Below are 26,764 nucleotides of genomic sequence, written 5' to 3'. Positions count from 1 at the left end.
TAGTTTGCTGGACTCTGAGAGTCCTTCCCCCCTTCTAGATACCTTTCTGAAGGCTCTGACGACAAGTTCAGCTTGCGCTTTGAGCTTGTCTAGCGTACTTTTGTTTTTCCCTTTTCTGTTAATATACATGCCTAGGATTCTTATTTCCTCGACAATTGGTATCGTTCTATTTTCAAGTGTAACCTCGATTGCCGGTATCCTTTGACTGCGCTTGCTCATTGCTACAAATAGCTCAGACTTTTGCGGAGAGCAGCTGAGACCCACGCATTTCGCATGCTCGTTAATGATATCCGCTGCCTTCTGTAGCTTTTCTTTCATTTCTGATTCGCCTCCTTTGTTTAGCCAGACATTTACATCATCTGCGTAGAGGCTGATGTTTAAGCCTTCTATCTCTCTAAGCTTGCGGGGAAGGTCCCTCATTACCAGATTAAAGAGAAATGGGGAGAGGACAGCCCCTTGTGGGGTTCCTCTGCATCCCATGGGGAACTCATCGGATGTGATGCCCTGAAAGGCAATGATAGCAGTCCTGTCCCTTAGGAACGATCGGATGTAGTTATAGGTGTTTTTTTCCTACAGCTATCTCATTTAGCCCATCAAGGATGGCGTCATGGCTGACATTGTCAAAGGCTTTCTTAAGATCTATACCTAAGATCGCCTTCAGGTTGCCGAGGTCCAGCTGATCTACTATATCTCCATAGAGTCTTAGCATTGTATCTTGGGTGGTGAGCCCAGGCCTAAATCCGACCATTTCATCTGGCCAGAGGCCGTTATCCTCCATGTATTTGGTCAGTCTGGTCAGGATGACCTTCTCAAGCAGTTTCCCTACACATGATGTTAGTGAGATCGGCCTGAGGTTCTCCAAGCTCGGAGGTTTGCCCTGCTTGTGTATAAGCGTGATCTTGGCCTTCTTCCACTCCTCGGGGACAGCGCCTGCTTTCCACACTTGGTTGAGATACCTAGTGAGGCTATTTATTGATTCTTCATCCAGATTTCTCAACATTCTGTTTTCTACTCTGTCGAGCCCCGGGGCTGACCTTCGTTTTAGCTTCAGCAGTTCCATTCTGACCTCGGCCCTTAATATGGGGGCATCCAACTCCTCATTTGGTTGTCCCTTATAGTCGTCATATTTAGCGGCCCCATGGGGAGCAATATACAGTGACTTGAGCGTGTCAATAAGTTGCTCATCTGTGCCATTAAACTTATACCTAGCTTTTATTTGCTCAGTTCTCATAGCCGTCTTAGATTTATTTGGGTCTATAAGAAATTTGAGCAACTGCCATGTACTAGATTTTCCCATGCTTTTCTCCATTTCCTCGCATCTATTATCCCATCTCTGAGATTCCAACTGTCGAGCATACCTTTCTAATTCTACATTGTGTCTAGCTATTTCCCTCCTTAGGTTTCTGTTCCACCTTTGGCGCTTCAGCTGGTTATTTAGCTGTTCCTTCCTTTTGTACATGCTGAAGAGCCTGCTGTCCATTCTATCTTGGGAGTCATCTACCTGAACCTCCTCAGTTGCCCTTTCTACATGCTCAAGCAGCGTTGCCGTCCAGTTCTGGATACAGGTTATGTCACTATGCTCATGTTCTTCTCTGATAGCTCTGAATTTATACCAATCCGTAAGCTTCTCTTGCCTGTAGGTTGTAGGTTTCACGCTGACTTTTCTGTTGAGCTCGAGCTCCAGCAGAAAGTGATCGCTACCCAAATCTTCCTGTCGGTTCCGCCATTTCACAATACCAGCGTTCCTACATAGCGTAAGGTCGGGAGATGTGTCCGCTGTAACGCTGTTACCAGTCCTCGTGGGACAGGAGATGTCATTGGCTATGTAGAAATTGGATGCTACTATATCATCCAGTAGGGCTTGACCCTTGGCGTTGTTGCTTACGTAACCCCATTCCTGGTGCCGGGCGTTGAAATCGCCCATTATGATCAGGGGGTTTTTCCCCGCGAGTTTAGCTGCCCTTCTAAATATGGGGCCAAATTTTACTTTCATCTTTTTTGGTGGGCTGTAAATATTTAGAAGGAATATGCTACCCCTATTCTTTTTTCCAGTTAAAATTTCTACGCATACTGTCTCCGTTTCCTGGTTTCCAATGTCGTGTTGGATTACCGCGATGTTGCTTTTAACATACGTTACTACCTTGGTGTCGTTGCCATCCTTAGCAGCGTACCCCTTATATCCCGATATATTCCAGTTCCCTCCCGTCTCCTGCATTGCAATTGCTAAAGGCGGGTAGTCCTGGCTGAGGATGTACTGTTGCAATAGCGATCGTTTCCTGGCAAGATGGCGGCAGTTCCATTGCCATATTTTCGACGTGCTATTGGCCATCAATTTGGATGTTAACATTACAGGCCTGGCCTATGACTTGGATGTGCCTCGTCAGCTGTTCGAGTTGTCTGCACACTACCGACTCGAGGTTCTCTAGTCTAGCGCCGAGGATGGCCCCGTGCTGTTTGAGCTCTTCTAATGACTTCTCCATTTTTTCATTTTCCTTTGCTACTATCCTTTTAATTTGGCTCTCAACTGTTATCGTTTCATCCTGCTTTCGTTTGGCAGGCCTAACTTGGTCTACGCTCATCTCTTCAGAGATGTTTTCAGCAGAGTCGCTAAGGGCACCTGCTTTGCGGATTGCCATCGGGGTGGCTGGTCTGAGTAGCGGTTGCGGCTTTTTCAACTGCTGAAACTGCTGCGCAAGTTCATGAATTGCCTCGGAAATTTTATCTATTTTCTCATTTAGTAGCCGTATGGCTGCTGCGTTCTCATCTACTCGCGCTTCTAGCGTTTTATTTGGGTTGGAGACCACACCCGCGAAGCTAACCGACCTACCTGCTACCGGCGCCTCGCCTGGCGGTGTCTTCTTCCCCGGGAGCTTGGCCTTCTCCGCCCATGAGTTCTGTCCCGATTCCCTTTGGGATCGAGGTGGCGCCTCTCTGCTCCTGCTTCTGGATTGCGAGGCACTCCTGGGTCGAGATGTGCCGTTAGAGGACCGGCTTTCATCTCCGCTCGTCCTTTGGTGGGGACTTGCTTTTTCTTGTGGTCTGCCCCTGACTTGCCCTTGCTTCTGGTTCCTTTCCTCAGCATCTTTGGCGATCTTTTCCGCCTGACGCACTTTGATGATGTGGGGTGTCCGGTAGAGATTCTTACACCGGTTGTCTCCCAGCACATGGTTCTTTCCACATAGCAAGCATTTGGGCTCACAGGTGTGGCCCTCTTCAGGATTGCTGGCTCTGCATCCCCGGCATCGGACGTTGGTGGTGTCAGGGCACACGTCCGAGCGGTGGCCGAGCTCTCCGCAGGCATAGCATACATCAAACTTCTTTCTATACAGGTTGCAGCGATAGGCTACGCCGAAAAACCACACCTCCCTTGGGACCTCGGGACCCTCGAAGAGGATCAAGACGGTCTTTGACTTCTTTCCTAATCTTCTTGCCCCTCGGATGCCCTCGTTTTCTTGGAGGCCCTCGTGAATATCTTGTGTTGTCAGGCTGAGCGGGATGTCGTAGATGACCCCTTTTCCGCCTTCCGGCATGGCCGCATGAGCAGTAGCTTCGACTGCCTGCTGTCCCACTCTGAGACTAGTAATCCTTTCGTATTTTTCAGCTCGTTCCAGCGACGGGGTCACGATGAGCAGAGACTGGTTCTTGGCATTCACGATAAACTTGTCTTCCGGGAGGACTGTCAGGCCAGCCGCCTCCACCAAAATCTTTCTTAGGAAGGGTCCAGCCTTCTTCATCAGCTGATCTGCACCGCCTTTGGGGCGAAGGACCACGCGGTGCATCTCTCCGGAGATCTTCGATCTAATTCTGCCAACGGATCTCTCCGCAATGGCTCTTCCTTCTTTGTTATAGGGCTTGACACGCCCCTTCTCTTCCGCTTCGGGCATATTTGCCCTTTCCTCCACGTATTTGCGCCCCTGGCGGCGAAACCAGGTGCCTGTGGCTTCCTGTTGGTCGGTAATGGCATCATTTCCCTGTTCTTGGCTTATTTCGGGCGCTGTCTGGCAACCCTGGCTGGTTTCCGGTTGCCAGTCCATGATGTCACGGCACTTCCGGTCGCCCCGGCGGAGGCGCCGCTTGGAGGCTAGGCCTGACGAGGCCAAGCGTTCCGGCGTGGGCGCCCGAACTTTTTAAGAATCACAGAAAACGAACAGGTGGTCCTACCTCGAAGCGGGTGGGCTTCCCGAGTTCCTCGCACGTTCCCGGACCTCGTCCGACCAAAATTTTGGGTGAATTGGCAAGATTTCCGCCGATGTAGCCATCCAAAGCGGAGCTCGGACCTCGCTGCTTCTCGACGCGTCGGAACGCCAGCGTGCTATCGCCATGGTGATATGAAAGGCAGATAATTTCCTTTCCTCAAAAACCAATTTACCGACGAGCAAGGCGTAGAACCGAACGGGCGATGGCGTTCTATGGACTCGATAGCAGCGTTGCTAGACGCTGTCGCGTTTCACTCTTAGAGGCGAAGCCTAACATCTTAGCAACGCATCAGTGACACAAGCAGCAACTCGGCGCTTAAGGCTTTCGTCTCACTGCACTTTAGGTCAACAAAGTGCCCCCTGAATTTTTTTGAGGTTTGAGCGTCGCCGCACCATGGACATTTGCCTTCGCAAGGTGTTTGGTGTAGCCGGTGGAAATAGTGCAGGTTTAGGTAGAAGTTTGTCTGAAGACAGCGTAGGTGGCCGGAATCTTCAGAGGAGAGAGAGGGAATAGGGAGTGGGTAGAGGTGTCAAAGCCGTTGAGTTTCGAGCCCGGTGAAGGATACCGGAATAGGGCAGGAGGGCATGGCTGCGCACAGAACCAACACTCCACTTCAGGGAGCCGCTTTCCGAGCCCCAGAACCAAACGCCGTTGAAGCGGTGGCCATCACTCTCGCTATAAAAAACGAGTGACACCTGTTCCAGCAGTATTCACTTATTCAAAGACTCTTAAGCCGCCTGTCGAGCGTATGCAAGCGGCCGTGCCCCCCCGACAGGCGCTCCGCATCTTGGGACACACTCTCCATCAAGACCGCATCAACAGCTCGGTGCCCGGCCACGAGGGCCTTGAGGACACCTTGGCTCGGTAATTGAAGTTGGTCTGTCTTGACAAGCTATCCGTTGAAAACGACATGGACGCTTCTTTCGTTAAAATGCTATTTCTCAATGCTGCAAAAGAAAAGGAAACGCAGCTGCCATCATGACTGACTGATTTTGCTACTAAATTTAGAGCATAACGCCATATACACCATTGTTGTGAATGAGTGTGTATTTTGGCAGTGTAATCGTTGTGTCTGCTGAGAAGTCGGTCTCTATTCAACACTTTTGCAGCTTTAAGCTCACTGCTCCAAATCGCAACGTTTTCAGGATGAATTAGAAACTATCATCTCTCGCAGAAAGAACTTGCACGTAAACATAAATCAACTGCCGTAATTCAAGCGCCTTTTCTAGTTGGGGTGCGTAGTTTCCTTTAAACAGAGTTCCCCGCGACATGTATAAAAAATAATATTTGATATTTTGCAATCCTTGGCGTATAACAAATATCGGTATGCTAGGATGCAGGCGCACAATTCCCAGAGGTCCGTCTAGCAACGGAGACTTGCGAAAATCAGCAACAATCTTCATATCCCACAAGAGGCAGTAAGTTCGTGTTTTTTATCAAGCGAGCTGTGGAGCGTACCTTATTTGATTCTATTTAAACTGTTCTGCTAAGAAAAAGGTTGTTCAAAAGCCATCTCGTAAGTACATAGAAAGGAGCGCTACCATAACACTGAACGGTGAAGATAGCGAGGCAGTTTAGCAAAATGCACTTCCTTTTTAAATAACTCTTTAAGGAATTAAAACCTTCCTTTGAAACATACATTTATAAGCCGCAAGGCGAACAAGTCAGAGAAATTGTTACTTATTTAACGATGCGTACTATTTCATTCATGAAACTTTAGACTAACGCAAAGGAACTAAAGCAATTGACAACGACCCCTTATGAGCAGAAGATAAAAAAAAACTTCTAAGGAAATGTCGAATGTTACTTGCACTACCGATATTTGGTGCTCTTGGACAAATGCGTCTCTTTTTAACGTCCGAATGAACAGCAATTCCAAAGCTCGCTCCGACCTACTTTTGGAAAAGTAGCTTTTGTTTGCTAATCTCTGTAAGAATGAGCCCCTTAAAGGTGCACTGAAGAGGATTCTGAACTTGCGTTCTTGCCGCGGGAGCTCAATCTACACGTTCCTAGCATTCTTGGAAACTGCGACTTATTGCCCTGTGTGGCCGATTTCCCTAATTAAATCAAATTAACGTCCGGCTCCCGCCTTTATATTTTGAATTCTCCCTCATAGGGTGGGCGGAGTCGGAGTCGGTGGGCGGAGTCCAAAATACACCGGTACTGCTGTCAGAAGATAGCGCATCATTCACAATGTTAGTACTCGGTGTGGGAGTTTGTGAAGTTGATGTTCGCAACGCTCAGGTGTTTTTAAAGTCAGTTTTCGGGTAAATATTTTCCTTGGTTTCCAAGCGCTTATACTTGATGTCTTAGGGGCAGCAATGTCGTTTGTACTCCTGTTATTAATTGTGACCGGTAATAAGTAAAATTGCAAGTTCAGCTACCATATAATTATTTTCTGTTAAGATGAGCATACTACAAACCTATACAAGTCTATTCTTATCGTATATTAGATACAGTAACACCCCTTTATACAGCGGTACTCAAAGAGGATGGTAGCTGTCTGTTACGGTCACGCAGGAGAGGATTTCTCGATGATACTGACACCTTCTGCCGTAGCAACACTGCCGACTCGAAAAGTATTTCGCCTTTCGGCGTCGAGCATCCACTGAGTGTACGGGATATAATGCGTCGAGAATCCGCTCAGTGTATGGCACATAATTCTACATGGACGGCCAATAAAATATTATTTATATCTCTACCTAACCAAGATCAGGATGACACGCTGAATTCGCAGTTAAGCTGCAAAAACCAATATAGGGGTATCGCTAAGGCATTACAATTTGCAGGAGATCTTCACAATAACTGCAACTGTTTCCAATACACAGGTATACAAATACCCAGAGCTCCGCAATTAGAGAGCGAGAGTGGAAAGTCAGAGAAAACTGGGTTGGCCCTCTCAATTGGGCCGACTTCTAGAATGGGCCGTGTTACGCGTTGGTTCGGTGCGCTGTGGGGCAGCACTGTTGGCCCAGGAATCATGCTGTAATTCTCGACTTAATAGAGAATGCTGATTCTAGTGCATAGGCACCTTAGGGACGCAAGTTCTTATTAACATGCAAACTGATCTCTCGTGTTGGTCAATTCACGTTACGCCACAATCCGCTATAACACAGTCCTGACTTTCATATCGTGCCTGATTCCCTATTCGTCTCCAGTATTTCCACTGATCCCGAAGTAGAAATGGTGTTTTTTAAGAGAAGTGCAGAATTCGATGTCGCCGCAAAGAAAATGCTACGCGCTGCTCCCCTGCTTGCGTTAGAAGACTAGAAAGATCCATAGGATTTATACTTCATTTTAATTTCTGACGATTTTCTGCTGTTTCCACGTGCCCGATTCCTGGAGAGTGCTGTTTGAATTTAGAATATTGAAATATATAGTAAAATATGATGAGAGTGGCCTTTTACGGCGAAAGGGCGTCTGGGGTCAAAGAGCGCCATGGCACAAGATATTGTCGTTTGCTCAACGTAGGCCAAAAACCATTTCCCAAGCATTTCTCGGTAGCCCAGCACCAGGCCAGGGGAAGCTTGTTTCCATTGTATCCCCAGTGGGTACCCGGTGGCACCGGGGATTGAACCCCCACCTGCCGCATACGAGGCGGGTGCTCAGACCACTGCTGTCGCTGCTGTCACCGCTGCTGTCGTATGTGACTAAACAGACAAATCCTGCGTGCATGCAAGCGAGCTGAATGAATATAGAGGAGCAGTGTCAGTTTCTGTACAAAACGTGATTTTCAACATGACCGAATTTTTATCTGGCACCAGAGCCGTACTTTTCGTGACGGGAACTGAGGAAGCATGTTAGTACGTAGTTGTCTAAAGGTCGCCAATTCCGAGCTGCATATGGATACCTCCCAGCCCTCCCTAGTTGCCTGACTTTTAGCGGCAGAATGTGCACATGTTGTGCAGTCAGGCGCACACCTTGTGGCATACGTCAATATACTGCCTGCAGAATTTGCAACTGCCCGGGAATGTGCGGTACACGTGTTCTAGTATGGCAGGATTTAAGAAAGACCCGGTTTTTATACGACGCGAGCTCTTTAACGCTATAGCGTTAAAACGGCAGCTTCTGTCGGCTCTTCTATTTAATTGTCCAAATCTCCGTTTCGTGTCTCACAGCTCTCATCGTCAAGGCATCTAACGCCCCTCTTTTCTGAAGGTCAGTATTTAAGATTGCTGTTTTTTGCAGTGCACTGTCAGTCGAGCAAGGAATTTCGTCTCGGCCCGAAGAGTGACTCGACTGTTTAGAAAATCAGTAAGCCCTTGGTCTCTCCTTTTGTGGAATGAAAATGGCCGTGGTATCTCCGGTTGACGCAGACGCTGATATAAATTAAAGCAAGCGGAATTTTTGCCTAATGCAAATATGCTATAGTAAAACGAACTTTTGGGGAAGTTTCAATCTAATACAAGGTTTGCGGAACTAAGTGAAAGCGCGGGCGCTTTGCCTTTTCCAAGAATATTGAATTTTCCATGACCGTGAATATTCTCATAACGCGGCGAAAACATGATCTTTTCTAGCCTCCCGAATAGCAACTGTGACGTACAGAGTAACGGTAGAACGAGCGCGCGCGTCGGCGGTGGCAGCTGCACCGCCGCTCCTTCGCCAGACGTCTCGTTGCAGTCCAGTGAATGAGACGCATGGATGTCAAGCGGCCCAGTGATTCCGCGCCAAGCGGTTCGGGGAAGCGGCAGTGGGTTGACCACAAGGCTTTTGCCAAGCGCACTTTAAAATTTCCGAAGCGTCTTCGTTCATTTTTTATTATAACGACAGATACCAAAAATTCTTATGAATATACTGCGTTCCACCTACGTTGCCGATGCAGATGTCAGTCGGTGGGTTGCAAGCATAAAAAGTGGCTGGTGGCTTAGCATTGCTAAGCGTAGAATAATATGCGAACGCACACTTTTTTGAAGGTGGCCACGTACCTGAAGACGCTATTAAAGTGTCCACTGACCAAGAGAGCCAGTTATGCGCGTCTTCGGCTTTTTCATCGTCAATCCCAATTTGCCTTGTGTACGCCGGCGCCCTAAGCTTTAGTGCCGCGTTTCTGCCACAACGTTCTCCACGCCAACACATGCAGCACACATCTCTCTGCCAGTGCCGCAACATAGCTCAAAACGCGATAAGTTTGAAAGTGGTTTAGTTGATGAAGAAGACGATGTGCAACGCACACCACGTGGGTGCGTTCCAGAGTGTGCTGCAACTGTTCCGGACAGTGCGTTGTAGCCTAGTGCTCTCGTGCATTGTCATGCGAAGCTTATCTGGTCACGACACTGCGGGTGCGATTCGCGGTCGCGGACATTTACCGCAACCATCAAAACATTGCAAGACCTTTCTCCGGTCTTACCCATCGGAATAGTGCTTCTGGGCTAAAGTACTCTGGAAATATTTGTACGCACCACCACTCGTACATTACACACAATATCTTGAATTATCAGCGCAGAAATTTTCTACCTGCTCTAATGCCGGCATTTATTTAACGCCTTCGTTGGAATGGCGTAATGACCGCAGTCTTATATCTCATTACGTATTTTGTTCAACATTGGCCATCGCGTGACACAGTGACCAATTCTCTGTCTGAGCAAATTAAGATATTTATAGCCTCCACATTGGTTGTTGAAGACATTTCTGAATTACAATATTAGGCACGAAGATAGTGCTGGTGCCACTGTTAATGACATCATCGCCTTGCTCGTATCGAATCAGAGAAGATTAGGGCGCTAGTGAAATAAGTTTTGGCCGCCATCGATGTTCGATTTCATGTGGCTGAGTCTAACACGGATCATTATTATTTTGGTGCCCTGCCGAGATATTTCATCACTGTGCTTCTTGAGCTCGCTCAGGCCTTTCAGGAGCGCAGATAAAAATAATAGCATAGATATATTATATTCAAAATTGATATTATTGCGCCTTAAAGGTGTTTGAATCTTCTTCTTTGAGTCAGTTTTTCTTTTCAACTCTTTTAGCATCTAAATCAAAACAAGTTTGCTTCTGCTAGAAGACTGGAACTAATCTGTCACCATCGAATTACTTAATTTGCGAAAAAATAGGAGGTTATGTTTTTGAGCTCGCCTTCACAGAAGCTGAAATAAGAATGCTCCTGAATGTTTGAGTGGGTTATGTTAGCGGAGCGCAACAAGGAGACTTCAATCTCACGAAAAATAGTGCACGTTTTTTTTTTAATGAATAAAAAGCTGGCAGTGATTAGCTCTGCTATGCCAGGATATACGTAGCGTGAGCAGTGACGTCATGTTGCTCTGCGCCGGCGGCAGCGGCGAGCGCTCGAGGCGAAGTGCACCAGCTGTGTGCAGTGACGGTACCCGCTCCTCGCGCATGCGCAGTATGATCAACGGAGGGAGCACGCGAAACAGCGAGACTGTGGCAAATGTAGCTCACGCTACAAAAGCTGGTTAAGTTTATTTAGGTTTAAAGGTTCAGTGAAGAGGAATCTGAACTCGTCTTTTTGCCACGGGAATTCGATCTACTCATTCCGAGCATTCTGAGGAACTTAGACTTATTTATTGCCCTGTGTGGCCGATTTCCCTAATTAAATCGAATTATCGTCCGGCTCCCGCCTTTATTTTTTGAATTCTCCCCGTACGGTAGGCGGAGTCGACCAACGCGTGGAGTGCCTTTCAGCCAGCTCCGTGGAGGCATTGATTTCGCTTTATTTTGTTGTTTACGTTTCCGTTAATAAATAGTTTCATTCGCAGATAATACAGCCGCAAAATAAGCCCGCAGAAATATAAATATGCGCAGACTATTTGCTACTACGGATTACTACGTATTACTCCGCCGATGGCAGAGCGGCAAGCCGCCATGGGACTGGGGTAAAGGCACTCCACGCGTTGGTCGACTCCGCCCACCGTACTGGAACCACCTTCCCGCTGAGATTGCATCCATATCAGACTACACTCTTTTGAGGGAAGCATTGTTCAATAATTTTTGTGATGTCACCTAAGAGTTTATTAATGCCTTTTTTTTCCTTTCTGCCGTTTTTTTTTGTTTTTATTGTTACTCATGTCTTGTGTTGCTTTTCGATTTACTTTTCTAGTGCAATTATGTTCGGTTTCTCGCTTTTTTAGCCTTCCACGCTGTATGATTTATTTTGTATTTTGTACTATATACCTGTCGCTTTCGTGTTCTGTTGTTGCTTTTTGTAACCCACTCCTCTCTACAATGCTTCGGCGATTGAGGGTATGCGAAATAAATAAATAAATGACATAGCATTCGCCCTACTCAAGGACCCGCATCGCCCGACGCCACCCGGTACGAGCATAACGCGGGATACTTACCCCCTTCCCTTAAAGCTCGTCCGCACCACCCGCAACTCGGAGTGGAATACGCATGCATATTGTGAATTAGACCCCTCTGCATTTACTCTTATTGACAAAGCTCTATACTTGCACCAGCCATAGAATACCTGGAGGCCACTAAATTTTTTCGCATTTAAATAGACACATATTTTCTACGCGTGTAGGCACTTAGCGTTTGGACAGGATCTTTTGCCTGCGTGTTTAAAGTGCAAGATAGGGACGCAGTATTGCGACCCTGCACATTTTTATCGGCTAATGGGCTTCAGCTCGTAAAGTTGAATGAGAAAGACTACGTACGAGGGGCGTTCAATAAAGATTTCCCCTGACTCACTTCTACTTATTGCAGAATGCTGGAACTGCGCATGGGTAATGACCTAAGTCCCTATAGGTCACGTGCCAATGTGCAACTCTCAACTAATAACGGTCTTCCTTTCACAGGTGCTGAAGTGGTGTGAGGTGTGATAAAGAATGCAGTGGAATACAGAGCAGTCATCAAGTTCCTGTACTTGAAAGGCCGCACTCCAAGGGAGACGTTCGATGAGACAGAAGAGGTTTATGGGGAGGATTCCCCGTCATATGATATAGTGAATCATGATGCATCGTGAATTCAAATGTGGTCGGACTTTGGTGGAAACGCCTCCGATTGCAGGGCGACCTCACTCCGCTATCGATGAACACACCACTAGCAAGTGGAGGCCGCCATTTTAAAAAAAATCGCCGCGTAACAGTTCGAGACCTAGCCCAAAATATCAAAATTAGTGTGGGGTCTATGGAAAAAATCATTCAGAACCATCTTCACATGCGTAAGGTATCCATCCGCTCGCTGAGTTCCCCGGCTGCTCACACCTTTCCGAAAGCAGGAACGAGTCGAATGCTCCCAGGCTCTTTTGACCATGTGCCGTGGAAACCAGGATGACTTTTTCAACAGACTGATTGCACAGTATGAAAGCTGAGTCCATCACTACGATCCGGAGACTAAAGTCCATTCGATGCAATCGAAGCACTTGGACTCACCGCCTCCAAAGAAGGCACGCGCCCAGCCCTAGGCGGGCAAGGTCATGCTCACGTCATTTGGGACCAGCACGGAGTAGTCTTGATGGATTTTCTAGCAAAAGGGTGCCACGATTACTGGGGCATACTATGCTTTACAGCGGCGGAAATTGTGGGAGGCCATCAAAAGCAAGAGACATGGCATGCTCACCAAAGGTGTCCGCCTTTTGCAAGACAATGCCTCAGTTCACAACTCACATTTTGCCCAGATGGAAGCACGCTGCTGCAGCTTTGAAATTCTACCACATGCCCCTTATTCACCCGACCTCGCACCATCGCACGGCGACCTCTTTCCAACAATGAAGCCATATTTGAAGGGCAAACATTTTCCAGATGATGAGACTCTGATTTCTGAAGTCACAACATGGCTTTTGGAGCAACCTGTTGACTTCTAAAAGCGAGGCGTTTACAGTTGCATAAAAAAATGAGAGAAGTGTGTGTCCCTGGGTGGCACCTATGTAGAGAAGGACTAATAAATCTGCAAAGTTTCGTTGCTCTCCGTCCAAAGGAAGTGGGTCAGGGGAAATCTTTATTGAACGCCCCTCGTATCTCAATGGTTATCCAAGAAAAAAATAAATACCGAAAATCCATGTTAATATGCAACCTATATCTTCATTTTGTAACAATAGCGCACAAGGAACGCGAGGGACGGAAAGGAGACGACGCAGACAAGAGAAAAGAATAGCGCTTGTCTGCGTAGTTTCATTTCCGTCCCTCGTGTTCCTTGTGCGCTATTGTTACATCATGAACGTTATTCAACTTGCCCAACTTTCGTTTGTGCTATTTCTTCATTAAAATGTCGAGCTCTGTAATGCTATTGACTAAAGCAAGCGAGAATGGCCCCTGAGCAAGTACTCTGCTTTCTGCTGAATGCAGTCGTTGTCAAAGCGCATCAAACAAAACGCTATGGTAAGAGGGTTGCTTGCAAGAGTTCGAGCAGTCTTGAGCCGCTTTCAACAAGGCGCGCCAACGAAATGTATAGTCTCGTCTTTTCTATATTGTAGTTAGCGAAATAAAAAAAAACATTAACGGTCTCTTCTGAACTATTGAATTTCTGTTCAGCTTCTATTTTGCTCTGATTCGATTGTTAACTATGAGAATGGGCACCGGAAGATTGCAAGGGAAAAGCTAGAAAAAATTTCAGAAACTGTCTTGCAGCACCATGCGGCAACTGCTGTAAACCGCTATAGGCAGTGCATGCCAGAATCCTACACACATACCGTCCACCTGAAAGTTCGTAAGAGAGAGCTGCCTTTCTAGGCTACGGTTACAACACTACATGCTCTCAAAAACTTTATGTATCCCTCCATGATGCCCAGGCTGCTCTTCAAGAAGAGCTGGCAAACCCACAAACGGCCCCGTCATAAAAGCTTGTCTGCTCACTTCGCCATTTTGTACACCCGATCGCATCTACTCACATGGGAACTCGTGCTATAACGCACTTACTAATCGGACGAAGGGCCTGTCATAGAGTAGATGTCAGGAGATGGACAATCTGCATGCTGCGGCACTTGATCATAGCTGCGTTCAGCTTTGTAGGGGGCCGATTTGTGAGGAGAGGGCAAAGATGCTTACCACCGCTTTGAGTATTCCATTTATTGTCCCTGTTGATAAGCAGGACGATCGCTGGTGGTGCGGTAAGTCGGCTTTAGAATACTGGCGCTGCAGTATGCTTTGGGTTTGTCGATGTCATTTTATCATTGAGTACATGTGTCGAGGAGTACAGTAGAGAACGTAAAAATCAACATCGTAATTAACGGCTGTGTCGTGTTGGAAGACTGCTACAAAGCAAAGCCAGCCACAGAAGCCTTGATTATATGCACAGCTGTGCATCATATAGGACTAACAAAAAGGGAATGAAAAAGAAATATATATGAAGGATAATAGCGGGGAGGTGAGATAAATGCCGAAACACGGCATAAACACGGCCTTCACTGCACCATTGGGGTCTTTCCAGGCCCAGGCGCTGCACAGACTGCTTTACACTGTTACTCAACATGAGGATAAGAATAAAGCATCCTAAAACGTGTACCTGCTGAAAACACACCTCCCGTGAACCACGTTTGCAGTAACGCCTGAATATGCTGCAGAAGTCTCCAGCGCCACTTAGTAACAGGCTGTTTCAAAGTATCGCCATCATTCTCCTGAGGAGAGAAGCTGGTGATGAGGGCTAACACACCTTTGGCACACGTGTAGCAATCGTATCTCAAAACTAAGGTAAAGAGCATAGTCGAGGCAGCTTACGCCTAACGCGAGGCTCGTACACGCCCAAGCGCGTCCAGACAACACTACCACTTTGTCGGACAGACCAGTACATCTTGTGTGCAACTCTGCTCCAGCAAGGCGCGTTGACGCTCAAAGAAAACCATCTTCCAAAAATCAAGAAATAAAAACTCCCTTCTCCTGAACATCCCTCGCAAGCACCCCCGCTGTCCTCGCTCCAGAGGTCTCACTTCAACAGCGGCGCTATTAGTTCGTACCGCGCCCGCTCTCTGAGAGTTTATTCCCCCCTGGTCGGCTGCACCGTGCGCTTGGCGCGGTGCGCACTGCAGGCGGCTCCCGGGAGCGTTAATTCATGGCTCTTAATGAAAGACGGCATCGTCCTTACTTTGGTGGGACACCTTCCATTCCCCTGCCACCGCCTTTTACACGCTCAACGAGTCGTTTTTGTGGAAAAATGGTCAGCCAGCCGTAAACTACAAGCGCCAGATGCTGCTGCTTTCGTATAAACGCATCAAAAATGAAATAGGACGAGAAGAATAGCGTAACACCGCTTATGTCTGTCCAGTTCAAAATTCTAACTTTAAAACGAAGTGGCCGGTTAACACTGTATTATGTTATGATGGCTGTCAAAAAGTTAGCTATTGTTAATCGTATTTCTCCCATTTTATATTTCACGTACACTGTGAACTTTGACTACAATATATACTGCATATTGTACAAACCACTCGCCTTAAATTTCGAGTCTCAGGATAGATATGGCGTCTTGCAAGAACATAGCTCCTTACAGATCAATGCACCATCCAAGACGCATAGGCTTGAAAGACGTCGTGTGCAAATCGTAGGTGCTGTTTACCTGCCGACAATCTGTTATATGGTGTATGATCAGAAGCCATAGTATTTTCGCGCTCTATAGGACACATGAAAATAATGGGAAATCCGGAATTAGAAAAATAGAGAACAAATGGTGCCTGTCTCAGCATTGTTTTTTAGTTTCGCTGCCTTTTTTCATTTAGGACGGACATCGGAAACAACCGTTTGTGTTGGAAACTTACTTGGGCTCCGCGTCACGCGACGTGCCTCTTCACGATGAATAACGCCATGATAACGAGTGCATTTTCTGGCGCACTTATTATACGCCCTGGCAAGTGAATAAACAATTGGAATGCATTTCCTAAGCGCCTCTACGTTGGGCGGAAAGAGGTTTATGCATGCAAAATTTTTATGCCATCCTGGCGGTTCGCAGGGTGGCCGCGCTTTCTGAAAAACTTGCACCTATAACCAGCCCTCTGTCTGGGACTTACAGCACAAGCGTCTTGTGCTAGAAAAAGCTTTGTTCTGGAGGTCTTTTTAACACGTTTGACTCGCCTGCGGATCGGCGGCTGTGGGATCGTGCGAGGTGATTGTCTCAGCGCCCCCTTTGCATGTGATAACGCTTCTGGATTTCTTCTATACTTGCTGATTTATATAGCACGCGCAAGCAGAACGCTTAATGGCGCAAAATAAAATGCACCATATACCCAGCAGAACGGCTTAAGCTGCAAATGCCTTAGGTGATAAAATCTTATTTACGATGGCAATTGTACATTGGACATCGAATAAGCGCTCGATGCCTCGCGGTATACGGTGGAATAAGGGAGAGTCTCTTGCCTCTTTTGTGTAGTTTCAACTGCGAAAGAAAGAAGCGTATAGGAATGAGATTGTTGTAAGAAATGGTAGCAAGAAAACGAAGAAAAAAAAACATTCCCCAATGGAAAGGCGTAAGTTATGCTGCTCTACTACTGTCAGCAAAAAATGAAAGTCATCGAGTAAACGTATGCTCAAAATCCATAGCTTTCGACCAGTGCTCGCGCCGAAAGAAATCCCCGGTTAAGGAACGCAAGGCTGCATCTTCATATTTCTCCTTAAGGCGAGTGTTCACCCAGGAGCACTGAAAGGACCAATAAAAGAAGTCATTATTTTTACCTCTTCATTGCAAGGATCCAGGTTTTAGCTTCACTTAAAATAGAGTGAATCCAGCAAGGGATAGCTTTGCAAGAGCGAGATAGAGGGCAAGTTGGTAACTGCATACATAAATAAGAAAGCCCTAAGAACAAGGATAAAGAGCATTAATGAGACTCATAAGACAGCTCCTGTACGTCTCATGGCGAAGACCAATAAAGACGGGTGCCAATAAAGCCTAGTGATCAAGAATGAATGAATGAATGAAAAACTTTATCGTACTACAAGGGTTCTTTCTCAAAGCATAGGTGGAGCCCTTGCAGTCTTGCGAGCCCTGTCGATCAGCTTGAGCTGCTCTTCAGGCTTCGAGCTGGACAGCGCAGCCTCCCACTGCTCCGGTGTTGGTGTGTTGTTTATCGGCGCTGCCTGCATTTTCTGACAGGCCCATGTAACCTGGTAAAGCGTTGGGTGTCCACCGCATAGCGGGCATTTGTTGTCATATGTGGTGGGATAGATTTTGCTGAGTAAACTGAGATTAGGGTATGTCTTAGTCTGCAGTTGTCTCCAGGCAACCGACTGCTCTCTACTAAGGTCTTTGTTGGGAGGAGGGTAGGTCCTCCGGAGGGTTTGTTGGTGTTGTAAGATGGCTTCATACCGTCTAGTGACTGCGTCCAGTTCCCCTTTTGTGCTCGCCTCCCGGTTGGCGTATGCTCGGGCGTTGGCGTCCGCACATTGGTTCCCTTTGGAAGCCTCATGGCCTAGTGTCCACGTGATGAAGTATCTCGTAAAGATGATTGTCCTCGCCTTGAGTATGTGAAGATATGCGTCCACTGCTGTACCTTCTGCACGCCTCTTGCGAGTCTGTAATGATGTGTGCATGGGGCTCGTCACTCTGATGGGTGATGGCGAGTGCAATTGCTGCTTCCTGAGTCTCGAGGATGTTGTTGGATTTTATCGAAGCGCAGTTGATTTCCCTGAGCTGGTGATCCACCACGCTGGCTACCGAGGCGTGTCGGTGTCTGTATGTTGTTGTGTGAAAGTATAATAGGTCTTTTGCCCCGGCGAAGCTTCTTTCGTGGAATTCGGATCTTGCCTTTCTTCTCGGCTTATATATATCTGGATCAATGTTTTTAGGAATTGGACTGATCTCAGTGATCCTCCTCATTTCATTTGGAACGCTCCCTGTGCTATTGATTTCTTTCAAAGCGTCCCTCATGCCCAGCAACAGCAGCGTGTTTCTGCCTGTTTCGGTCACTACGTAAGAAGGCCCACCTTCTTGCATAGTGACCAAAAGAAAGCTTCTCATGCCGGTTGGAAATGGCATTCATATAGCGGCATTCATTAATATGGAACTCCTGTGCCACCTAGTACGCAAACACACACAAGAAGCCTGCTCGGCGGTCGTCGAACAGAATACCCGCTGCTCTCGGCCACGCTCAATCCAAAGCTGATAGCGAACTTTCGAGATAGAGCGCGCTAAGTCAATACAGCAATACAAGTGATGGAACTGCGAGGCTAGTAAAGCCATATTGTGCAATGTCAGCGGAGTCGCACGCGCTAATTACGAGCAATACGCGTTTGACCCGATAAGGTGATGGGGTCATACATTGTGCATCTGATCTCCAAGTAACAGCGCAAGAACACAGACAGGACACATAGAATAAGAAGACACCACGAGCGCTGAATCTGGTCGCTGAGCGTGCATCTGATCGCTTCGGTATGGCAGCGCCATGGCCTCTCGCAGCGTTACCAAGTGTTGTCTCACTTTTGAGTCTTTTTATTGGTGAGTAGTCCTCGCTTATTCAGACGAGGGGTGAAGGCAGCGTTAAGAGCTTAAGGCGGAGAATTGAAACTCTTTGTGGAACCCGAATTCCATACCGAGGCTTGGTTTCAAGACATACTACAGAAGCACATGCAAGCTCAGGGCACTACGGTGGTTCCAGAAAACAATGTGTGCAGGTGGTTTTCCTTTTTTTTTGCGCTTCTGTTCGAACAGGAAAGAAAAAGAGTGAGAACATTGAGACGACGGACCGAGTGCCACTGAGATCATTTGGACTAGGGATTGTTAAATATGGGTTTGTACCTTAAAGACCCTCTGTTTAAAGGTCGTTTTTCACCAGAGGAGGTCGCTTTGTAATTTGCGGGCCCAAAACCCTAGCAAATGAACTTTGAACATCCGATGGCTGTCTTGCAGTTCCATCCCTTCGCGGCGAGCAGATCTAGCGCTTTACGTTTCGATGTGGTGTCACTCCAATAATCTTGTCGATTAATATTTCTAGCCACTTCTCAGGATAAAATCTTTTGTAACGTTCATTCAGGTTTTGCTACTTTTTCGTCAGCTTAGCTTACCACTTCATTAATAAGAAAGTTTTCGCATAGTATAGAACACTAGACTTGAGACGATTTAGCGGGAAAAGTAACACCACTTTTTCTGTTGATGGCACGTAGTTCGGCCAAGAGCGGTACGACTACACTTCCTTGTTGTTGCGCTGAATGCAGTGTAGAAGAGATGAATAGCAAACTTAATTGGCTTATACTTAAATTTATTTGTGACTTTTAAGATATTCCACCGTATTTACTGATATGCTAGGTACTCTGAACGTATATACAGTGGTTAGAGTGCCTCAAAAGCATAAAATTATTCATATTTCAAGCGGTTCTGGAAAGGGTGCACTGAATGTACAAAATATTTAATATGTCTTGCTAGTCCTCTCAAGCAACTCCTAAGGCCTGAGTAACTCAAAGCTGAGGAAAAAAACACATCATTTATTTATTTATTTTTACCAATATGTATCTCACCGTGACCAAAACACGAATGACAAATATGCAAAGAAAAAGGTAGTGAGCAATGTATGCTGCCGAGCTAGTTGGTAGTGCATTCAAACTTTTAAACAAGGTGCTGCATAAACACACACACGCAGGTAATTCCGTACGCATAGGCCTTCTGTCAAATTACGGAAAAAGCAGTCATGTGTCTAGTTCATTATGCCTACAATTCATTCCACAATTCATTATGCTTACAATTAATTCCACAGTACTTTACAATGGTTTGCGATAAAAATACTTCGTGACGTAATCTAGAGTCCGCAAAAGCACCAGAACTACATGAAAATACCGTGGCTTATAATACTACGGTTTTGGCGCTCGGCTCGGTTGTTGACACAAATGACGCGGGTTCGATCCCAGCCGCGGCGGTCGAATTTTGATGGAGGCGAAATTCTAGAGGCCCGTGTACTGTGCGATGTCAGTGGGCGTTAAATAACACTAGGCAGTCGAAATTTCCGGAGCCCTTCACAACGGCGTCCCTCGTAGCCTCAGTCGCTTTGGGACGTTAAACCGCCGTAAAACAAACCACAAACGAAACCGACATGAAAATATTGTTACGTGGCGGCCATCCGAAGAATGGTTTGGTTTGGTTTACTGGGGCTTAACGTCCCAGGGCGACTCAGGCTATGAGGGACGCCGTAGTGAAGGGCTTCGGAAATTTCGACCACCTGGGGTTCTTTAACTTGCACTCACATCGCACAGCCATCCGAAGAATGAAGTGCGATGAACGATGAAGAAGAGACGATTTATTGTCCGCTGCGTGACGATGGACACGAAGGTGGCCGAGCGCGGGGGGTCCATCTCGCGCCATTGCCAGCTTCGTCTTCTTCGGCACACTATGCGGAGTCTTCGTCAGAATATCTGCATTTATTACATATTAAAAGTGTCTCAGTGAGACATAATAAACGCGAAAACGTCAATATTACGGGTGGCAAATCAGTATTAGCCATGGGTGACTTCGAATGTTATGCCAGCGCATTTGCCCGCTGCTGTGATACTTCTTGGTGGCTTAGTAGAGTAAAACGCATTTCCGGGCAGCCTTAGAAGTTTTTCTTTTCCAGCCTAATTTGCGCTATTTTTTTGGTTTGGCATCTGCCTAATGATTGCTGCCATCTTTGCGCTGGTTGATGCTTATTTGCTGTCGGAGACCTCATATAATCGCGACAATGAGATCGAGTTAGAGACAATGGCGCGACACTGGTTGTTCTTTCTCTCCATCTATAAAAGAAAACTTCTGGGAGTGAATAGGAAGTGCGTATGTGAAAGTAGATGAATTCACGACTGAAAGCAATAGCCGACCATTCAAGCAGCCGTTAGTGCACCTCTACGGGTTTCCGCTAACAGAGGTCATTTAGTTGAGCAATAAACTTTAGAAGTAGGGGCTTGTGTTCGGTTACCCTGCATATACTGGGTGTTTTTTTTTAATTACTTAGATTTCATTATTTTAAACCCTGTGAAAGATACATCGGTTTGGTCTGTGCGGGCGGATTGTGCAGCAAGGCAGCCATTATGTACGTGACAAAGCTCAGTGATGAAACGAATAATTAAGAAAGACGAACTAATCAACTTTTTTAGTTTTGATGGAAGGAGTCACCATTATACCAAGAAATTGAAGGCTGTCTACTGAGAAGCTAAGTCCAGTTTTTAAATATCGTTTATGGGCATGCATTTCGATATACTTAACGTCCAAAATGCCCATTTTTAGCTCATAAAGCTGGCTTCCTGCAATGCGCATTTTTTAAAATGGCGTCGCTCGCATTTCTAATACAACAAATACGGAAACCGTATGTCTGTTTGATGGTGTAGAAGCAGTTAACGTGGTTCCCTCGACAATACTACGTCCAGCGACGCCATCTTAATAAGGTGCATGGCGGGAAGCCAGCTTTACGAGCTAAAAAATGCGCAATTTGGACGTCAAATATTTCGAAATGCATTGCCCATAAACAAAAGTCAAAAACTGGACTCAGCTTCTATATAGAGACTGAGCTTCTATAATTTCTAAATGTAATAATGTATTCCACCTGCACACACCACACCGACGTATCTTTCGCAGAGTTTAAAATAACGATCTGTGAATAGTTCAAAGAAATACCGGGTATATGAGTTGGCGTAGGGCTGTTCTTGTACCTTGCACAGAATTAGTTGGCTGGGCGTGGCCATAGCCTTAAAATGGTACTACAGGGGGAAAAATGAAAAAAAAATTGCGCCATTGGAACGCTGAAGACTGCGGTCCCTTTCCTCACTCCTTTCCTTCTACTTACAAGAGGCAGCTTTTAAAAGGCAACTGCACCACTTTATGACAGTTCCACGCTATTCAAGGATTCAAATCTATATGGTCTTTAGGTGAAGCATGCCAAGAGTTTTGGCGATAGCACTTCAAATAGCGACGTAATGGACGATTAAATTTTACGCATCTATTCACAACAGCACAGGGGTTCAGAGAAGCTTGGTGTGACGTCACGGAAGGTAAGATTTCAAAATTCTGCTGCCGTCTACCATACCTTGACGTGCCTTCTTGGATGCTCGAAACAGCTGTGCGAGGCCTGTGCCTTCGCTAGCGGTAGAGTTTTTCCTCGAAAGAAAGCGTTTATGCGCTGAAAATGTACCGGCACCTTCGATGACGTGATGGTGCGTCTCCCGCTTGGCTCTGTGCGCTACAGAGAAGCTTGAAGGCCGCCGGCATTTATATTGCGATTACCTCAACATTTCATGCGTTAGCCCGAAAGGACTTCGACGCTTTATCTTCAACTTTCGTGCATTGAATCCCTTTAAGCTTGTCGATTTCTAAAACCTATTCAGTTGCCTTTTAAGAAGTAGCCAGAGTTACACGCCACTTAGGCAACGGTTAAGTGCTGTGCCTGCATTCAGTCAACTCGTCGAGCGATGAATATTGCACCGGCAAAGACCATGGATAGGCGTAAATTTTCTTCACAGCCTTTAGTACACTCAAAAGTTATTGCGACTTCTTCATCTAGTCTCACAACTGCACTGAAACTTCCTTGCTGATACGCGTCAAGCCTGCGTCGGAAAAGTTTGTATTGTTTCTGTTACCGGCGAAAAATAACAAGAAAAAATGAGGACCTTCTTCGTACGGTCTTCAAAACAGTAGGCTTTCCAACCGTTAGCACGTTCTCTTCGCTCAGTATTCCAATTAGTGTCAAGCTTACCTACCTGTAAGAACGGCTCGGATATACTGTCTATTAGAGATAAAGTACAGTATCGTGTTTTCAGCCTTTCGTATATGAACATTAGACAGGAAATAAAAGCATGTTGCTAAACTTTCACAAAACGTTTCACGAAGACACACTACAAAACCGCCATAGCCTGCTAAGCAAACATGCGAGTTCTAGGAACAGAAAAGTGATTTCCAAGTGACTTCTCGCGCAAAAGATTCTTTTAACGGCCTTCCGCACAACTTGAGGGCCCTTAAAAAGGCGGCTTCATTTGCTTCTGAAAGAAGTGCAATAAACTCAAAACAACAAGCATTTGTCCTGGATTTGCTCTCATGAATGTCGGGTACCCCGCCGTGGAAGAGCACAAACGACTGCTTCGGAAATGTTCGTACACGAATGGCGTCCCCAGTTGGCTACTCAAACTCTAACAAGAGCTTTGCATTTACCACGACTGTATCGCTGTTTAAAGTGGCGCAGTGCGGCACAATGAAAAACGCGAATGCGTCAATCTCTTTACTTGAAAGGCGCACTCTTTGTGGCGCTCTTATTCTTCATGCCCGTGGTGTCTGGAGGCCCTAGAATAGCTTTTGTTACACGAAAACAACATTTTTGGATTTGACCTTGGAGCAGAACTGAAGAATGCAGAAAGCGACAACAGCTTTTTCTTCTGATGTCGGGTTCTCTTTGTAAGCAGGGCAGAGAAAACCTATGGCAATGCATTGAGAAGATGCGAGTTAAATCGTTCCTTTCTTGTAAACCCTTTCCAGTGGTTCTCAGACTACACAGAGCCCCGGTGACCGCGTAGCTTTCCAAAAGGCGACTGTGTTCTATTGTTTTATGTTTATCCCCCCCCCCCCCCAAAAAAAAAAAAAGTTATCGCCTTCAAAGGCTTACTGTTCCTAATCCGCGGCCGCCTTGTGTTTAGCAACGACCGTTCAAGAATATCAAGGGCTACTCAAAACACCACTAGAGATATTCGGGTTTTTGATTCACGTAGCAAGAGCAATGACAAATTGGAAAAGTGCAAAATCGCGCATGGGAAAACGCTATTTGCGAGAAATTCCTTAGTTGTTTTTTCTCCTTTGTCGGCAAATGTTCTTAGTTCTAAAGATAAACTGAAGATCCATCGAAATTGCTATTGCAATTTCTTAATTTTGCCAATTGGACAGCTTACACGGATAATTATTTTTTATTTTAACGCTCCAATTCTGGAACGCTGTTGGACGGTTCTTTCCCGCTTGCATTTTATTTCTATTATCCGCAATGATCTTTATTTGCAGAGGGAATCGTACCAGCTGTTACCAAGAAGTATTTTCTTGCTCATTGTGAGATATACTGTTAGCATTTTCAAAATGGACTATATATTTCATCTTGAATTTGTTCATGGACATCCCCACCAAAGATATCTGCTATTTCTACCACTTTCAAGCAAGGCTCTGCCTAGCAGAAACCACGGGAAATGGTTTCAGCATAAAGATAATTGAAGATAGGAAAGATTTAAGTGTAGCTACTAAACGATTAGGGAAATGAAGTTCACTTCTTAGGAACTACGCTCATGTTATCTTTTATTTACTCATTGCTTTCTTCTTTGTTTACTTTGATACTTTTCCATGCTTAAGCTAGACTTGTGCGTATAAATTGTGTGTGAAATAAACCTTGTTTTAAGTTTGCGGCCGTCCCGTTTCTGTCTGCGTTGTGCACTTCTATTCTGCGCAACTCACGGCAATGTAACCGTAATGGTAATGCAGATTTGCATATGAAACAGGTAAAAAACAGGTTTACTTGCACAAGCAGTTAGAATGAGCGTTTCCAGGCCATAGGAACAACCCTGAATGGACTGGCAACATGGGATCACCAAAATGTGTGTAGAGCAGTTCGAATTAGACTACTATTCGGAACCGCCCTGGGAGCGCCATGAGTATAAGAACCAGGTTGCGGCTCAAGTCTTCCACCTGCTTAAAGAAAAAAAAATTGTTCTACTTTTGCACTGCAGTGCAAAAACCGTATATGCTGAGCAAAAAATCTCCCCTGCAGCCTCCCGCCCCCCCCTCCACTCGCTTTAGTTATCTTGCGCGCCAGCGGTTAAAATGAAGTACGACTGGTTAGTAAGAAAGAACCGCTGTGCAGGAAAAGTAGCCATTTTAGCTTGTTCATTGCAAAGAAAATAAAAGTCAAACAAATTGCTCAACTATGCTGCATTGATCTGCTGAGTGAAATAAGTGAAGGCGGCCGTTCCATCTGCTGGGAAAGCTCTACACTTAAAATGAAAGTGAAAAGTGGTTAGTGACGTTTTTATCTTCTGTCTTGTATTTGCGATGGGCTTGTTCACGGACCTCATAGCGGTGCGACAGGATTTGTCACTAGAGCCGGTACAGGTAATCTGAAAACAGGAGATCGGCAGCCATTGATAATGCATTTCGTGTGTAAGTAGTAAAGTGTTGCACAACTAAAGACTTAATAAGCTTCGGTCCGGCGTAACGTGCTGCTTTTATTTGGTTCACAAGTGAGCACAGTTTAAGGTGCGCAAGGTGGCAACATAGTGTATCGTATAGGATCGCAAGGATCATTACCCTACTCACCGAATGCACCGTTGTGTGTTGCGCCTTGCTTGCGTTTCTGTCGCTACTAGGGTTTTTGAGGTAAAAACATTGCTTTTACAGCGTTGTATTACCAGGGTTGGCAGACATTGGGAAGCCGGTGAATTGTCTCAAGAAATAAGCTAGTTTATGAGCAGTAAAAATTTCTGATGATTAACTTTCTAATTGCCAGAACTACGCAACTGGCTGCAACTGGAGATTTGTAGCCGGTCGTTAGTAATAGCCACTTCAGTTTTTAGAATTTCTCAAACACGATCATCCTCGGCGCGGTAGCACGAACAATTTGGCTACATCGTGCCAAAATACGTGCGTGTTCGAAAAGCATGCAGGCAAAGCAACCTTTAATATGCCGGTACCCAGAATCTTTGCGAAACAGAAATCTAGCAGATTTCTCCACTTTCAAAAAATACCGCAATTTTGTAACAAAATTTTTACGTAACTTTAAAAATAATTTTTTTGACAATATTGTTGCGGAAAAGAATATATTTACAGATATTTACAAATAGACAAGAACAGCTGCGAGCGGCACCGAGAACACAGTTCGAACTTCGTTGTCGTCTTCTACTCTTCGCACTCGTGCCATCGCTCTTCGTCGTCGTCGTCTACCCGCATCAGGACCCCCGGCTGCTGAAACGCCGGCTCGACGTTAGGGCGGCGACGTATGAGCGTCGTGGTAAGGTTTAAGGCGACAGACGTGGACGATGTCGGTGGTGGCGCCAGATGACGAGGGCGAGGTTTCAAGAGGAGCAATTTCATAGTTCACGTCGGTAACACGACGCACGACACGGTAAGGGCCACGGTTGTGCGAAAGGAGCTTCTCGGAGAGACCGACGCTGCGAGAGGGCGTCCAGAGAAGGACGAGTGATCCTGGGGTATATTCGACGGCCTGGTGACGGCGGTCGTAGGCTGACTTCTGGGAAACTTGAGAGGCTTGGAGCCTACTACGTGCTATTTGGCGCGCCAGCGTGGCCTGGGAGATGGCGTCCCGAGCGTAAGCAGTGGTGGGGGCTGAAGAAGGCGGCATGAGTGTGTCCAAAGGCAAGGTGGGATGCCTACCAAACAAAAGGTAGAAAGGAGAATAGCCTGTTCTGTCATGAAGGGAAGAGTTATATGCAAATGTCACATAAGGCAAGGCTGCGTCCCAGTCTCGGTGGTCTGGAGATACGTACATGGCTAACATGTCGGTGAGCGTGCGGTTGAACCTTTCCGTAAGCCCATTGGTTTGTGGGTGGTAAGCTGTCGCGAGCTGGTGCTGCGTGTCACACGAACGAAGAATGTCGTGAACTACTCTGGATAGAAAATAACGACCGCGGTCGGTGAGCAGTTGACGAGGGGCGCCGTGGTGAAGGATGACGTCTTGTAGAAGAAAATCGGCAACATCGGTAGCGCAGCTGGACGGCAAAGCACGCGTGATGGCGTACCGAGTCGTATAATCAGTTGCGAC

Source organism: Amblyomma mixtum, chromosome 8, assembly GCF_055824585.1.
Source record: "Amblyomma mixtum isolate Tamu chromosome 8, ASM5582458v1, whole genome shotgun sequence".
Classification (NCBI taxonomy): Eukaryota; Metazoa; Arthropoda; class Arachnida; order Ixodida; family Ixodidae; genus Amblyomma; species Amblyomma mixtum.
The sequence above is the reverse complement of the archived record's forward strand: the minus strand, read 5'-3'. Positions refer to the sequence as shown.